An 18581-nucleotide genomic window follows, 5' to 3' on the forward strand; every position below is an offset into this window, starting at 1 on the left:
TATTTCCTAGTAATAATTTACTATCGAAGGTTTAGAAATGGGCCCTCTCTTAACTGTGCTACTACTTAGAACACGTTAATTCTATCGGCAGCATGTAATACCAACTCCTGTAGGAAAAATAATTTTGCGAAAACAGACATAATGTCTGATGGGATACCGCAATCACTGGTTATACAGTATTACTTATAATCCGTCTTAATTGCAAAAATGTCTATTCACATGACCGGTTTCAGTTCCTCTAGAACCATCTTCAGATCTGAAACGACAATGATACTAATTTACTATATCACAAATGCAAACCTTTATCATCCTATCCGATCAACATCAAATGTACCAGAACGTACCTTCAATTTGGGTTTCAGGAGTAACCCGTCCATACACAGCAACCTTCACATGCTACGTCACATAAAATTGGTTAGCAGAATGCACGTCATTTGTATTAATTATAAAACTATTAGCGTCAAGTGGCGACTGGTACATTTGTTACATTACATATGCACATACTGTATTAAGTAGATTTTTGTAATTTACTTACTTAAAATCTGTAGATGTCAAGGTTAACATCTGTACTTGCCAAAATTAAAAAACACAATAAAATTATCATTTTTGTACGATCTAAAACAAAGGGCGACTTCTATGTCCAGGGCGCAGGTGTAGACTTGTTTTCGTCCATCGTCTGCTTCCGTGGTTCCCGCCATTTCGGTGCTGTGCCGCGAGCCGTTCAGTCGTCTGATGTCCATCGCCGTGGGTAAAATATTTGTTTTGGGTCCAAGCCTGTCTATTTTATTAACTTCCTTTTCAGTATTTGTGGTTCTTTGGCGCATACAGATGTGAGGAACAGATGCGATTAGTGCGCAGACAATTCCTATATTAATTTGTTCTACATCTAATATCAAATATGAAAAGAAGTACATGGCTTTGCTATAGTTGCAACGTCTGTTGACAATTTGAATGTTGAAACATATACAGATGCTGATATTTACAACTCAAACAGTCTTCAGTACAACTATTATTCAGTATATGACGAGCTCTGACTGTTATGAAAGGCTGCAAGGGCTATAACATGGCAAATACACAAAATGGGTCTCTGTGCGTCGATGTCTGAACTTAGCAGACCCGTCGCTGCGGCTCGGGAGAGAAGATGCATGCATCTCATTGGCAGCGGCGTAAGCGTTCGTGATATCGCCACCATGCCGCGGTGGCGGTTGTAGGAAACGCGGAGGCGTGACTGGCGGCGAGCATGTTTTAAAGTGCGGTCCACCGGATGACCGCTAAAAAAGTTTACCCCTTGAGACAATGGAATTTTTTTTTCGAAATCTGCGGTAAGGTCTTATGGGACGAAACTGCTGAAGTCATTGGTTCCTAAGGTCACACACTAGTTAATCTAACTTAAACTAACTTACGCTAAGGACTCGAAGCTCCGACGGGGGGAGCTGCGCGTACCGTGACAAGACGCCCAAGAACACATGGCTACACCGCGCGGCTTGAAATTATTTTAAACGGAAATCATTGGCATGTGTGAAGGCGGCGAAGGTCCAGCGACCGTTCATGCAGATCTTTGAACTATGGGGAAACCAATGCAAAAATGCAGATATATACATCCTATTGAGCCGGTACGGCTCGCAATTTAAACCTTTTTGTTCTTTGACATCACCCGCCTTCTCAGTACTCGCCGCGACGTCAGTATCGAGATCGGATTGGAGTCTCTGGCCTCCGCATATCTTTGGCGAGTAGCCTTCCCACGCGCCGCGAGGCGAACAGAACGAGGAAGCAGGGGCTTGCTGTGATTTAGCTCTGGACTGTGGGTCAGGAGCGACGTCGGTGTCGGAGGGTGAAACGTGGGACTTAGCGAAAGCAGGAAAGGTGTGGGCGCGGCCTAATCAGTAGCCATTGGGTGCACAGTAAACACATACCATTTATTTAAGGAAATAATTTTTTAAAAAGAATCATCTTAAAATAATTGACTGCAACGCACGCTAAACTGATGGATGAAGGCCTTATTACAAAGGAATTAAAAATTATTTATCGGCTGAACATCACAAGCACGACTTCAGAACAATTAGCAGCTGAAGGCCTGAATTACAAGTGAGGATGTTGTGTTGGCAGAAGAGCCAACACCGTGTTAGTAGAGGAGGCCGAAATGCATGCGTTTTAGCTCACGCAGGCTGGCGTGAGGAGGGAAGGACTTTACTGTCGTGAGGTCTGGATCATGACAAGGAATTAGAATTCACAAAGCGGACGTAATTAGTTTGATACTTAACTTTAATCCATTAATGATGAACGTCGATCTTGAAGGTACATGATTCACAATATCAATATCAATAGTAACTGAATGTGGCGCCTTGCTAGGTAGTAGCATATGACGTATCTGAAGGCTATGCTAAACTGTCGTCTCTGCAACTGAGAGCGTATGTAGCCAGTGAACCATCGCTAGCAAAGTCGGCTGTACAACTGGGGCGAGTGCTATGGAGTCTCTCTAGACTAGACGTGTGGCGGCGCTCGGTCTGCAATCACTGATAGTGGCGACACGCGGGTCCGACGTATACTAACGGACGGCGGCCGATTTAAAGGCTACCAACTAGCAAGTGTAGTGTCTGGCGGTGACACCACAGGGGATGACAACTACAAGTTGAAAGTACCCAAATAATATCATTTTAAAAAAAAGACTGTAACACAAGCTATACTGACAGCTGACGGAATTTTTTAGAGAGAATTCAAATTATTTGTCGGATGAGGGCCACAAGCAATAGAAATAATTCAAACAAAATATTATTTTTAAACAATTGACACAATCAGACCAAATAAAAAAGGAGTGATCCACAGACAGTGCTCAGGGAATGGACCTGAGAAAAGTCCCTACAGCTGCGTAAGCGGTGAGACAGGCAGCCAAGGCTTATACTCACTTAACAAGATGGCAACTCAAACTAGGGAGAGCTTAAACACCGACCAGCACACTCGCAAATCCACCTAAGATGCGATAACCCAATACCACGATAGAATAACAGGTAACGTCGTCAAATGACAAGCATTTAATTACACAAGCTGGCTCCACCAAATCCTAGTATGTAGACAGAGTTAAGACCAAACTGCCCATTCAGAGTCTGACTAGATCCACATGGAAGTGCAAAAGACAAATTCACAAACAATTCAAACAATGCTAAAACAGTATACAGCAACAAGACGAATCGCACGTAGAAAATGGTCCAAATGGCTCTGAGCACTATGGGACTTAACATCTGTGGTCATCAGTCCCCTAGAACTTAGAACTACTTAAACCTAACTAACCTAAGGACATCACACACATCCATGCCAGAGGCAGGATTCGAACCTGTGACCGTAGCGGTCGCGCGGTCCCAGACTGAAGCGCCTAGAACCGCACGGCCACACCGGCCGGCTTGCACGTAGACATGAACGCTAAGAACACAGAAACGGTTGAAAGACCAGATACACGTCGTACACTGAGACGACCGACCGAACGACCAACCATCGCTCATTGCCAATCAAGTCAGGCAAGGGGAACTTTGAAGCATAAAACCGCCAACTGACAGCTTGATGGCGTGAGGTCACTTCGCCGGGCGCACACACAAGTGAAAGTTGCAGTACTCGAATATAACAATCCATTCAACTTGAACTCGCTCAATCTGCGACCACATCCTTGCATAGGGCAGTGCATATATCGCCATGTCCCTCTGCGAGTACTGGAGCTGTCGGACCTCACTGCTGCTTCGTCCCAACTGAACTTCGACACACGACGACCTGGAAATACTAGAGGTCGCTCCGAAGATAGTACCACAGTACTACAGCTCCCTCTAGTACCATGGAAGTCATTCGATAAACGCCGTTGATGCACTGACGGACAGACAAAGCGAGCAAACGTAGTGGTTCCAGTGAACGGACTAAAGAGAACGAGTCATCACAATCCGAATACACGACGCCAACCTGACAAAGGCACAAACACGAGCCGGAGCACGGTTCAGAGGGCAAGGCCGCTTGGTCGGTGGGCCCCTCGGAAGCAATCGGTCGGGGCGTTCATCGTGTTGTCATTCAGGGGCTGAAAAGTGATTTCTTGGTTCCTCCCTTCGATTCCGACGATGAATTATTGCAAGGTTGGTGTATGAAGCGAACATTTTTTTTTTGTCATCAGTCTACTGACTGGTTTGATGCGGCCCGCCATGAATTCCTTTCCTGTGCTAATCTCTTCATCTCAGAGTAGCACTTGCAACCTACGTCCTCAATTATTTTCTTGACGTATCTCTGTCTTCCTATACAGCTTTTGCCCTCTACAGCTCCCTCTAGTACCATGGAAGTCATTCCTTCATGTCTTAGCAGATGTCCTATCATCCTGTCCCTTCTCCTTATCAGTGTTTTCCACATATTCCTTTCCTCTCCGATTCTGCGTAGAACCTCTTCATTCCCTACCTTATCAGTCCACCTAATTTTCAACATTCGTCTATAGCACCACATCTCAAATGCTTCGATTCCCTTCTGTTCCGGTTTTCCCACAGTCCATGTTTCACTACCATACAATGCTGTACTCCAGACGTACATCCTCAGAAATTTCTTCCTCAAATTAAGGCCGGTATTTGATATTAGTAGACTTCTCTTGGCCAGAGATGCCTTTTTTGCCATAGCCAGTCTGCTTTTGATGTCCTCCTTGCTCCGTCCGTCATTGGTTATTTTACTGGCTAGGTAGCAGAATTCCTTAACTTCATTGACTTCGTGACCATCAATCCTGATGTTAAGTTTCTCACTGTTCTCATTTCTACTACTTCTCATTACCTTCGTCTTTCTCCGATTTACTCTCAAACCATACTGTGTACTCATTAGACTGTTCATTCCGTTCAGCAGATCATTTAATTCTTCTTCACTTTCACTCAGGATAGCAATGTCATCAGCGAATCGTATCATTGATATCATTTCATCTTGTATTTTAATTCCACTCCTGAACCTTTCTTTTATTTCCATCATTGCTTCCTCGATGTACAGATTGAAAAGTAGGGGCGAAAGGCTACAGCCTTGTCTTACACCCTTCTTAATACGAGCACTTCGTTCTTGGTCGTCCACTCTTATTATTCCCTCTTGGTTGTTGTACATATTGTATATGACCCGTCTCTCCCTGTAGCTTACCCCTACATTTTTCAGAATCTCGAACAGCTTGCGCCATTTTATATTGTTGAACGCTTTTTCCAGGTCGACAAATCATATGAAAGTGTCTTAATTTTTCTTTAGCCTTGCTTCCATTATTAGCCGTAACGTCAGAATTGCCTCTCTCGTCCCTTTACTTTTCCTAAAGCCAAACTGATCGTCACCTAGCGCATTCTCAATTTTCTTTTCCAGTCTTCTGCATATTATTCTTGTAAGCAGCTTGGATGCATGAGCTGTTAATCTGATTGTGCGATAATTCTCGCACTTGTCAGCTCTTGCCGTCTTCGGAATTGTGTGTATGATGCTTTTCCGAAAGTCAGATGGTATATCGCCAGACTCATATATTCTACGCACCAACGTGAATAGTCTTTTTGTTGCCACTTCCCCCAATGATATTAGAAATTCTGATGGAATGTTATCTATCCCTTCTGCCTTATTTAACCGTAAATCCTCCAAAGGTCTTTTAAATTCCGATTCTAATACTGGATCCCGTATCTCTTCTAAATCGACTCCTGTTTCTTCTTCTATCACATCAGACAAATCTTCACCCTCATAGAGGCTTTCAGTGTATTCTTTTCACCTATCTGCTCTCTCCTCTACATTTAACAGTGGAATTCCCGTTGCACTCTTAATGTTACCACCGTTGCTTTTAATGTCACCAAGGGTTGTTTTGACTTTCCTGTATGCTGAGACTGTCCTTCCGACAATCATATCTTTTTCGATGTCTTCGCAATTTTCCTGCAGCCATTTCGTCTTAGCTTCCATGCACTTCCTATTTATTTCATTCCTCAGCGACTTGTATTTCTGTATTCCTGATTTTTCCGGAACATGTTTGTATTTCCTCCTTTCGTCAATCATCTGAAATATTTCTTCTGTTACCCATGGTTTCTTCACAGCTACCTTCTTTGTACCTATGTTTTCCTTCCCAACTTCTGTGATGGCCCTTTTTAGAGATGTCCATTCCTCTTCAACTGTACTGCCTACTGCGCTATTCCTTATTGCTGTATCTATAGCGTTAGAGAACATCAAACGTATCTCGTCATTCCTTAGTACTTAAGTATCCCACTTCTTTGCGTATTGATTCTTCCTGACTAATGTCTTGAACTTCAGCCTACTCTTCATCACTACTATATTGTGATCTGAGTCTATATCTGCTCCTGGGTACGCCTTAGAATCCAGTATCTGATTTCGGAATCTCTGTCTTACCATGATGTAATCTAATTGAAATCTTCCCGTATCTCCCGGCCTTTTCCAAGTATACTTCCTCCTCTTGTGATTCTTGAACAGGGTATTCGCTATTACTAGCTGAAACTTGTTACAGAACTCAATTAGTCTTTCTCCTCTTTCATTCCTTGTCCGAAGCCCATATTCTCCTGTAACCTTGTCTTCTACTCCTTCCCCTACAACTGCATTCCAGTCGCCCATGACTATTAGATTTTCGTTCCCCTTTACATACTGCATTACCCTTTCAACATCCTCATACACTTTCTCTATCTGTTCATCTTCAGCTTGCGACGTCGGCATGTATACCTGAACTATCGTTGTCGGTGTTGGTCTGCTATCGATTCTGATTAGAACAACCCGGTCACTGAACTGCTCACAGTTACACACCCTCTGCCCTAACTTCCTATTCATAAAAAATCCTACACCTGTTATACCATTTTCTGCTGTTGTTGATATTACCCGATACTCATCTGACCAGAAATCCTTGTTTCCTTCCACTTCACTTCACTGACCCCTACTATATCTAGATTGAGCCTTTGCAATTCCCTTTTCAGATTTTCTAGTTTCCCTACCACGTTCAAGCTTCTGACATTCCACGTCCCGACTCGTAGAACGTTATCCTTTCGTTTATTATTCAATGAAGTGAACATAAGAATTCTAAAAAGGTGCACGTTGGTGGTGTAAGTTTTTCTTCGGTTCTGCAGTCTCCAATTAGAGCGCTGCTTGGGAGGAGTGCGTTGATATCGGCATTGTCATCTGTTTAGCTGCTTTAAAGTAAATGGCTGTTTTGGACAGAAGGTGGAACCAAGTAAAGGATCGAATTATTGCATGTCTTATTAAGAAACCTAAGTCGGTCCCAGCGAGTTAAACTCTGTTATCTATATTTATAACGAGTAATTGACACATTTTTAGTGTCACGAGTGAACATTGCAGGTACTATTAACTGTTTGTAGTAAGGGAAAGATTGACTGTGGAGCTTTTCAGTCGGACGCTTACGAATCCTGTTAACTGTAGTTCACTTCTTATGGTATTTTACGATTCTGCTTGTGGTGGCGAAATCGCCGACAGTATTTTCATAATTTAGCTTCGGACGTCGTTCTGGGGTCTGATGTTGCCCACACAAGAGTTTAAAGTCCCAAATATTTTCTTACTGCCTTGCTGAGGTTGCCGTGCAACAGATGTTGACTTGTCTCTTGTCTACCCCACCGTACTGTTGTTTGGTGCGGTGCAGTATAGACGAAGTGTTCAGTAGTGCCGCATCTACTCCCTCGTCCGTTTTTAGATTTGCGGGCCGCATACACTTCGACGTATAATCCCAGTATGCAAATTGTGTAAGTTGGTAGCGCTCTGTTAACGTTTTTCACTCCATAGATAACCTATCCCGTGCCGCATGTGACTTAGACAGAGAGCACGGTGCACAACAGCGCATGACTACATCAAAATGAAGAGATATGAACTGTATATTCTTTTAACGGACGAAATTAGTGAGAGTAAGAGTTGATTTGTGTCTTTTTCTATTTATTTTGAAAGGAAAAGATCACATAAACGGTTAATTATAATGTCTATGCTTAATTTTCATAATTAGTTAGTGTACCAGGTGTACCGGTATGAAATGAGCGTTAAGATACGAATGTGTCGATAGGGAACATTTGTTGCGAACGAGTCTTAATTTTTGTTTTGTTTGGTTGGTATGACATCCGTCAAAGATATTTAGTATACATCAAGTCATCGAACAAACATCATATATTTTCGTCGTGTTAACAATGTCGAATTTTATTCCAGAAAGTGATGATTTACGGAAAGCATTAATTTTTTGTATTCATTTGAAAAAAAAAAGTGGTGCAGAGTCGCATCGAATGCTTGTCTAGGCATATGGTGATCATGCTCTATCAGAAGCAACGTGCAAAAGATGGTTTCAACGGTTCAGAAATAATGATTTTGATGTAAGAAATGAAGAACGTGGAAGATAACCAAAAAAGTTAGAAGACGCCGAATTACAAGCAATATTGGATGAAGATGATACTTTGATTCAGAAGCAAATGGCAGCAATGCTAAATGTTGCACAACAAACAATTTCTGACCGTTTGAAAGCTATGGGAAAGATCCAAAAGTATGGATAATGGGTGCCACATGAATTGAATGAAAGACAGATGCAAAACCGAAAAACCATTTGTCAAATTTTAATTCAAAGACATGAAAGAAAATCAATTTTGCATTGAAATGTTACTGGCGATGAAAAATGGATTTATTTTAAGAATCCTAAACGGGAAAAATCATGGGTTAATCCGTGACAACCATCAACATCGACTGCAAAGCCAGATCGATTCGGCAAGAAGGCAGTGCTCTGTGTTTGGTGGGATGAGAAAGGTGTGGTGTATCATGAGCTTCTAAAACCCGATGAAACTGTGAATACTAGTCGCTACAGACAACAAATTCGAAGGAGAGCTTCTGTAAAGTTTGCAAGGTAGGGGACGAGGTACAGGCAGAACTAAAGCTGTGAGGACGGGGCGTGAGTCGTGCTTTGGTAGCTCAGATGGTAGAGCACTTGCCCGCGAAAGGCAAAGGCTCTGAGTTCGAGTCTCCGTCCAGCACACAGTTTTAATCTGCCAGGAAGTTTCAACAAATGATCAATTTGAACTATGCATTGATCGAAATAAGAGATCAGAGGTGATACATACTAATATTTTGGTATTGCCATGTGGCGTTAGAATCTTTTATTTAACATTGGATTATGCTATTTCTAATTTTTTCCTTTGCTTGAAAAGGAAATTTCAGATTTAAGCGTTGCAAATTGATTCTGAGAGCTGTTCTTTGATCTGTTAAAGTAATACTTCAGGAATATTGATTAACAAACTATATTGAGGACCATGTTGTACATGATAAAGAATGTTCACTTACTATTTTAAAATCAAGTTAATAAAGTTGTAAAATTTTAAGGGTAAAAAGGCTTTTTTTGCCTTCGGGCGTTGTATGTTGTTGTCGCCGATATCTATCCCAGCTAACAGCTGCGGGGCCATGTCTCCTATCATCACAAAAAAGATTACGCCGGACACGGAAAAAGAAATGACGGAACATTGGACACAGAACAAATACAGATGGAGAGACTCTTAAAGGGCCGTGAAAATATAAATTAAAGCTCTAAAGGTTTCTACTCACTCCTTTTAGTAAACGTGTTCATACTTTTGCACTTTGACAAGTAAGCTTTCGTCCAGTTTTGTATTTATATTCTCCAGTAAATACTCCTTCTTTAGGCAGTGACAGTTGTTAAATATAGTCCGTATTACATCCTTAGACACTTCCAGTCCTTGCCGCTAGATAGTAAAATCCACAAACCACGCTTCCTCTTCTTCGATTTATCAGAATTACGTGCCCCCACCCATAATTGAAGCTACAGAGAGTTTACTGCGGTGCTTTACCTTTGACAGCAACCGGTCCTTACCGAGCTGCCCTCTCTTTCTCGGAGCTGCTGCAAATACCTCACTACTTCACAACTATTCTACCAATACCGACTCCGAAGCAACACCCACTGGTTTCATTCCTCTTTTCACTCCTGTACCGTGAAACATCACTCTTGGTCATCACTCTCTTTTGGTTGACTGTCTCATAAAGTACGACATCGACGAGTTCTCATTGGCAACTCCGTTTCCTGTTTCCCCACTGCCTTTCTTGTTCCCCCAGAGGAATTCCTAGTACACTTGTGGCCTCGGAATCACAGCTACTGCAGTCAACGAGAAAGTCATATGAGGTAGCTGCCAACACACCGCCATTCTGGATTTGCAAGTTAGTCTCAGCGTTCCCAGAGCTCCTATGGCTCCATAACAATTCTAAAGGTCACAAGTCGGGTCGAATTCTCACTGTGCAGCTTCGCAGGGCCCTCGTCTCCAAGCGGTGGGCCAGCCACCCTCTCCATCGTCCGAGATCGTTGTCCAAGAAGCTATTCTGCTTGCGGCCGAAGCAGCCGGTTTTCTATCTCCCTACGACGAAAACATGAACAGCATAGAAAATTATTATTTCTCGAGACTGTAGTTTCTCTAAAGTAGCCGTCACAGTGTGGCTCCATTTCAGACTATATCGTCAGTACTTGCGCCTTCTGACAACATTCCCCACCGTTTTCATAGTTTAGTCGTCTGGCAAAAACGAAGTACAACATCTGTCAGATACACATGCACGAAGCGGAACCCGAGTTTCGTTCACGTCCCCTTTGTTCCTAGACGCGTAATGGGGCTGCTTTGTCGCTGGTCACCTATCCCATTTGCGTGATGGAGACCGCCTTGTGCGCCGCCAGCTCGCTGGATATGAGAAAGCCCGGAGAGAAGGCACCGGCGCCAGACTGGAAACCCCGCTCTGCGCTGAGCTCTTTGTCCTCCCGGGCCGGTGGCATTGTCAGACCGGAAACGGCGGCGTCCACGCTGCGAACGCGCCGTCTGGAAGCAAGCAAACACTGGCAGCGTATTCACTGTGTGGGCGTCCCGACGGGGTGGAGTAGCCTGGCTGGGAAGGCACTGTGCGCCGTCGCTTTGTGGCGCAAGAGCAACGTGTGCTCCGTGGGGCGGGCGGAAGTCGCCAATGGCCTGCTGCAGAACGACGGCGCCTCCTTTCAGGTGTGTCCGCCTCAGCACACTGGGGCTGCAAACTGACACACCCTGCCATTAATCGGCTGGGTTCTCGTGCTATAAATCTTAACAGCCTACCTTCTGCGCTGGACCTCTGACGACGCCATATGTTGTTTGGCACCTGGCATGTACTCTGCATTACCTCTCTTAAGCCACAGTATAACACCTGATATGTACTCTTTGGGATTTTCGGAACCATATAAGACTCAGGTTTGCTGCTGAATCACTATGCATTCCTCTTAAGCAAGTGGTAGTGCTAGTTAAACAGGAGCGCCATAAGAATACCTTAAGGGGGGACCTTTATGAAAAACACACACTATTTCAAAAATGCATCAAATCCACAGTTTTGGAGATATGTCTGTGAAATTTTGTACCACGCTTTACATGAAAGTTACACATTTACATATAAGATCCTCCGATTATATACAGTCAACATTTTTTGAATGAAATTTCAAGTTTTATTTTCAAAAAATAATCTATATTCCATTTCCTCAGAAAGTATTCAAGAGATTTCCACAAAATTTCTCTGTTTCACATCTTTATGTGTTGTAAGCTTCTCATGAGGTTTTCGGAATAAGTCAAATAGGAAAATTTTCATAATTTTTTAATTATAATTACACAAGCACAATTTTAAATTCATGCAAAATTCCAAGCACTTCGCCCCATATCTCAGCTTGCAGTCAGAATTTCAAAATTTACTCTTGAGACAACGTTTACTAGGTTCCCAGAAATATGTGTACAAAATTTCATAATTCTAGCATTTATAGAATCTGACGAAAAGGTACCTGAACTTTAAACAACAAACTTTCCAGAAACGTAATTTGAAGTTCAACCTAACTTTTTTCCTTATTCACTTCTTCAGAAGGCACCTCTTTTCTACTCTGGGTCGTCTCTCCCTTCAATGCTTCTCTTCTGGTTTCTTGTTGTCATCTTCAACTGACTTACCAGATGCAGTGGCGCGCTGTAAATTTATTTTTCTCAGGATCTATTGAGTAGAATTTCCTGTCTTGAAGCCCATTCTTTCTAATACCTTCATGCTCCCGACGTTCCCATCATTAAATACAACAACTGCATCATAATTTGCAATTCTGACAACTGTAGCAGATGTAAATGTGTTTTTAGGGCAACATTGAAACTTTGGTAACTCAAATGGTTCAAATGGCTCTGAGCACTATGGGACTTAACATCTATGGTCAGCAGTCCCCTAGAACTTAGAACTACTTAAACCTAACTAACCTAAGGACATCACACAACACCCAGCCATCACGAGGCAGAGAAAATCCCTGACCCCGCCGGGAATCGAACCCGGGAACCCGGGCGTTGGAAGCGAGAACGCTACCGCGCGACCACGAGATGCGGGCAAACTTTGGTAACTTATAGTCCATGAGTTGTACTAACAAATAACAAATAAATCGAAAATCAACAATCATGGTCAATTTCATCAACGTCCCCCCCCTTAACTATGTCGACATCGATAGACGCTACGTGCCTACAGTGACCAGAAGACACTAGTTACCTCGAAGAAAAGTTGTGAGATTTAAACGATGTGATCCGGAGACGAGTACAAGGGACATATACATAGACCGCTAAAGAAGCGGGTACAAGCATGCGTATTTACAGATATATGTAAACAGGTAGGATATACCGCCGCGGTCAGCAGTGCCTATGTAACACAATATGTATCTGGCGCCACAGTTAAAACCGTTATTGCTGCTACAATGGCAAATTATCAAGATTTAAGTGAGTTTGAACGTGGTGTTATAGTCGCCACACGAGCGATGGGACACAGCTTCTCCAAGATAGGAACGAAGTGCGGATTTTGCCGTTGTACTATTTCACGACTGTACAAGGTATATCAGGAATCTAGTATAACACCAAATTCTCGACATCGCTGCAGCCGGAAAAAGAATCTGCAAGAAAGGAGACAATGACGACTGAAGAGAGTCATTCAACGTGACAGAAATGAAATGAAATTAAATGTCGTGTGACGGGGGCCTCCCGTCGGGTAGACCGTTCGCCTGGTGCAAGTCTTTCGATTTGACGCCACTTCGGCGACTTGCGCGTCGAAACGTGACAGAAGTGCAACCCTTCCGCATACTGCTGCAGATTTCAATGCTGCGTCTAGTGTCGGCGTGCGAACAATTCAACGAAACATCATCATTATGTGCTTTCGGAGCAGAAGGCCCACTCGTGTACTGCACGACACAAAGATTTACGCCTCGCCCTTGCCTATCACCACCAGCAATTGACTATTGATGACTGGAAACACGTCACCTAGTCGGACGAGTCTCTTTTCAAATTGTATTGAGCGGATGAACGTGTATTGGTATTGAGACAACCTCATGAATCGATGGACCCTGCATGTCCGCAGGGGACTGTTCAAACCGGCGGAGGTTCTGTAATGGTGTGTGTGCAGTTTGAGTGATATGGGACCTCTGATGCGTCTAGATACGACTCTCACGTCTGACACGTACGTAACCATCCTGTCTAATCACCTGCATCCATTCATGTCCAACGGACTTGGGTAATTCCAGCAGCACAACGCGACACACGACACGTCCATAATTGGTACAGGGTGGCCCCAGAAACAACCCTCTGACTTTAAACACTTCCGTTGACCACCAAACTCCCCAGACATGTGAATTATTGAGCATTTCTGGGATGTCTTGCAAAGTATGTTTAGAAGAGAAGTCCATCCTCTCAGACTCTTACTGACTTATGGACAGCCCGCAAGATCCAAGGTGTCAGTTCCCACCAGCACTAAATTAGACGTTAGTTGAGTCCATGCCACATCGTGTTGCGGTAATTCCGGGTGCTCGCGGGGGCTGCAGGATATTAGGCAGGGGTACCAGTTCCTTTGGGTCTTCAGTGTAGCAGTAGAGAATAGTTTTCAAGTACTTGCGTAAATATCATAACGTTCCAAAGTAACAATGAGGATAAACTGGAGGCATCACATTTGAGATGACAGTCATATTTCTGAAATACTGGAGAATATCAAGCAAGGGAGTGGAGAGGTATCTCGAAAGAGTATCAAAATAACCGTAGTCCAGAGAGTTTAATAAGAAAGAAACTTATCGGATAAAGTTGGCCTGTCATTTCATTACAAAAGAAAAAAATTGAATATTCTTTTTTTTTTAACTTCTGTTTGCTTATCAAGAATGTGTTTGGAGTGCAAATATAAATATTAATGAAACGTTTAATTTATATTCAGCTGTAATAGAAACAGCTTTCCCTTGACATTGATACCGCTGTAGACCTTTTTTTTGTAAGAAAGTCGGTCTGATCAGTCGCTTAACTGAGTTCATTCCTGCAGCAGACATTGCACAAATAGATGTTTGTAACTGAGGCATAACAGTGTAAGCTGAATTTCTCGTATCTCATCGGTAAAATTAGCTCATATTCTGCGATAAATTAAAAATAACAAATATGGAGCTTTAGAAAGGGGTTGATTACTAAATCTGATAAATGTTAGCAAGTTTTCTTCTTATTGCATTTTTTCTGCTGTAAATATTAATGGAGTAAAAATGAAAATTACGAGTGTACTTAATTCGGGGTCTGGAATCTACAATTTGCGCTACTGTAACCTAGTGTGGCCTTATATGTACATTGTCTTAAATAGTCATTATTTTGTTTTATAAGTCTGGTACAAAATGTGTGAATGGAAGAGTTACGTCAAGGTAGATGTGATACTTTTGATCAAAATGAATTAAATTTCATTGCATCCATTAAAACAAAAAAAGAAAAAGAGGTTGAATCATAATTGAACACAACACATAGTTTTAAGCAATTAAACCGATATACCTCCACGACTTTCTCAGGAAATAATTATTTCAAGCTTCACTAAATGTGGAAAAGGCAACATAGTAAAAGAATAAAACTCATATTATGTGAATCTTCTATTATCTGTGCTGGAAAAATACTGTCATGACATGATTTTCATTAAACATCTGTAAAACCAAATATTTACACAGACAAATCTCGATCAACATTTATCAACACAGTTAATGAAAATTTTACAATATCGCTCATGAGTCGTTCTAGAAGTCAACTCCGATTAAAAAGAGCAAACCAGCAAGATTAGAGCCTTCGCAGTCACAAACTAATACGACAAATAACCTGCCTTAGGCCAGCCACACCAGCCGTTTTCTGACTCATGACCAGAGCCTTTCTGGACAATGATTCACACCATCAAGAACTTCTATGCATGCAACGTGGTATACCAGGGTTCATAACCCCGATCAGAATATCTTGACAGATTGGATCACTCAATGGGAGCCGCCGTCGTCGATGATATAGTAAAACTAACATCGTGGGATGGGCTCCGCCGATGGATGTCACAGGCTGTGAAAGTTGGCGGCAGTACAAGGTTGCCATCGTCACTTCACGGCAGAGAGATTCGTTTAGGAGGCGCTTCCGGTGGACTGCCCACAGTAATACTCAACATTCAAAATATCTCTGTTAACTTTACAAAAAAACCATAAGCGTTAGAGTCGAGGAATAACAATGTTTTTGCGAGGTGCATCTCGTACAAGATATGATTTAAACTGTGATATGTGTTCTGCAAACTCTTTCAGTTTGGCGTTTCCTTACTAGCATGACGACCACGTTCACGAAGAGCAGAACCAGAGCTGGGCAAGAGCTTTCCCATAATCCAGAAGTGCCACTACCTACCTTGCCGTTTTTCATCCAAACCCTGTCCCCTGGTTTCAGTCAGACTGGCCGTCTCTCAAAACATTAAAAAGCCGATGCATCCTTTCATGTACTATCTTCAGATTATTTGGGTCACGCTTCCACAGATCTGCGCATTGCCCACCTTGTCTGGGACCGGCTCGCAGCCAGCCGCTGGTTTCAAGTCCATTATTACATTAAAGGCTGTGAGAGGGGCCGAGGAGTTCTGATGGTTTCTTTATCTCTCCCTATACACGGCATGACATGCTGCATGTCATTGTAAATCGATCTATTTACTGGTGTATAACACCTCGATTTCTTTCGATATTCCGCGACTTATAAGCAACAGTTTTGAGGTTTCGTTATGTTTATCCCCCCTCCCAATCCCATCAAGAAAACACCTTCCAGAAATTACGCGCAGTGAAAAGAAAGGAAGAAGAAAATTGATACACAGTATGAGTGTGAGGAATTTCTAGTGGCGTCCGACATAGCACACCAGAAAAATTTCTAAAACACTGTTATTTTGACTCTTTGTCACTTGAGTAAATGATAAGGACAGATTTATGATGAACTCCTATTAAAAAAATTGATTAATTTTGAGACAAGTATCTTATTTTCGTAAATGCAAATAGCAATTATAGGGTCGGCTACGGGGAAAATATTAGTAAGCCAACGTGTTAAGCGACCACAATTTGGCAAGCGGAAAGTTCGGTTAAAAAACAAGTATAAAGCTAGCAACTGTTGGCTTGTGTGCTTTGTGTACCGTGGTGTCATACGCACACTCCAACCGTTACACGGGACTGTTTCATCGGGAATCTTCACTACGATGGAATGCAATCAAAGTTGCAGTTCACACGTTCCAAAAAGGAAGAATTTGGGTAATATGCTGTAGTAGTGCTGTGAGGTACCCCTATTTCAAAAGTTATTAGTGGAAGGCACTAGATTTAACCGCCTTTCACTATCGGAAATAAAGGCCTGACGAAGCCCAAAGGTTCCAAAATTGTTTTCAAGCACTTTATTGACACTTGAGAGCTGACGTTGTGAATAGGGAGCAACGACATGAAGCGTGTAAACGCATCTACGCACCCAGTAAGGAACCGTTACACTCACTAAAGAGTGGGAGTGGACCCATGTAATCCACGTACAATTTCTTCATGGGCTCATTTATCGCGTATTGAAGGCACGTTTGCCGATATGGCACATTTTACACACTGACATCAATGACTTTATGTGTACAACCGTCCCTTTCCTGATGAAATTCTCTCTAAAATTTATTCCTGTTTTGAAAACACCAAAATGGCCGCCCACCGTCGTTCCACGATGATACTAGAACACTAAAGAAACTAAATCAGCTAGCAGTAGGGCGTAACCGCACCCATTCCTTGTGCTTCCCATTAAGCATCTTTAAAGAGCAATGGAAAACCACTCTTTGATTACTTAAGAATTGTAGTCTTCATCTAGGTGTTCGCCCGACTCCTCGTTAAATATCATCGATCGCGACGTTTTCAGTGCCATGGATAAGCATAACATTAAATTGGAACGCTCAGGTACGCACATTCCATGTAGCACTTCGTACGGTACACTATGGTTTCACCAATATGCAGCTGAGTGCCTGGTCGTCCGTCTGTGTCTAAAAGAAACGGTTGACGTTCCAGATATATTTTTAACTAATCGAGGGCGAAGAAAACTGCCACCACCTCCAGCTCACATACGGAATATTTTGCTTCCACTAGAGAGAGACTAACGAGGCATACACAATGGGCTGTCCTCCAACTACAGCTTCCTGTCAAAGGTGTAGTGCGACTCCTGACATGGAGGCATCAATTGGAACAGTAAAATAATTGCTAAAGACAGACATGGCCAATACAGGCCTCAAAAGACACCTGTTGTCATGGGTTTCACTGGAACTTCCGTCCTTTCTTCCGAAGATGAATTAAAGTTGCTTTTCTTTGTGGAAATTTATGAATAAATTTACGGAAGTAATTTACCACCCCAATAAAACAAATATCCACTTTCACATTGTTTTGGTATCAGATAAGAGTAAATAGCCTCTGTCCTGGTTTGCTCAATTCTAATGCCTTGAACAGACAGAATGTGACCTCTGGCCCTACACAACCGCTGACGCTCCTCCCTAACGTGTCCTACGCCGTCTTGAGAGTTATCTCTTAAGGTAACCAAATCATCATGCATTTCGATATTAGGGTCAGAAAAAAATCTACCCAATATACCGAACAGCACGGCTGCCCCTGTAGACAACCCAAGCGGCACTGTGTTATTCCTACTGTGAATAGTATGTTTCAAAGGGAACTGGCGGTAGGCGATAACAGGCTTGGTTTAGGTCAAAGGTGATAGAGACCTTTGTCCCTTGTAACAATGGGAAGCACGTCTCATTCCAGCCGGAATAATGCGTATGGGCGACGCCTTACAGTAATATTGCTCATAAATTCAATACTCTGCTCCTTTAACCTAACCTCATGTACCACTAATCCCATCCCGAAATTGTTCACAATCTGCTTCCTCTGATCGGTTGGTAAATGTCAAAGATCGTAAATCGGAATATAAGTGTCGACTGGATCTGTGACTTGTTTTGACTCCCTGTCTTATCGTTCAGTACATGCTTACAACATTTAAAGACTTACTGTTGCGCAAACCCAAAATAAAGCGTCCTGTGACAAATGGTTCAAATGGCTCTGAGCACCATCGGACTTAACATCTGAGGTCATCAGTCCCCTAGACTTAGTACTACTTACACCTAAATAACCTAAGGACATCACACACATCCGTGCTCGAGGCAGGTTTCGAACCTGCGACCGTAGCAGTCGCACGGTTAAGGACTGAAGCGCCTAGAATATCTCGGCCACCGTGGCCGGCTTCCTGTGACACCACTGAGGAACTAGCTCAACCTTATGGATGAAATCAGAATATACGAAG

The sequence above is a fragment of the Schistocerca americana genome, chromosome 1 (genome assembly GCF_021461395.2).
Source record: "Schistocerca americana isolate TAMUIC-IGC-003095 chromosome 1, iqSchAmer2.1, whole genome shotgun sequence".
NCBI lineage: Eukaryota > Metazoa > Arthropoda > Insecta > Orthoptera > Acrididae > Schistocerca > Schistocerca americana.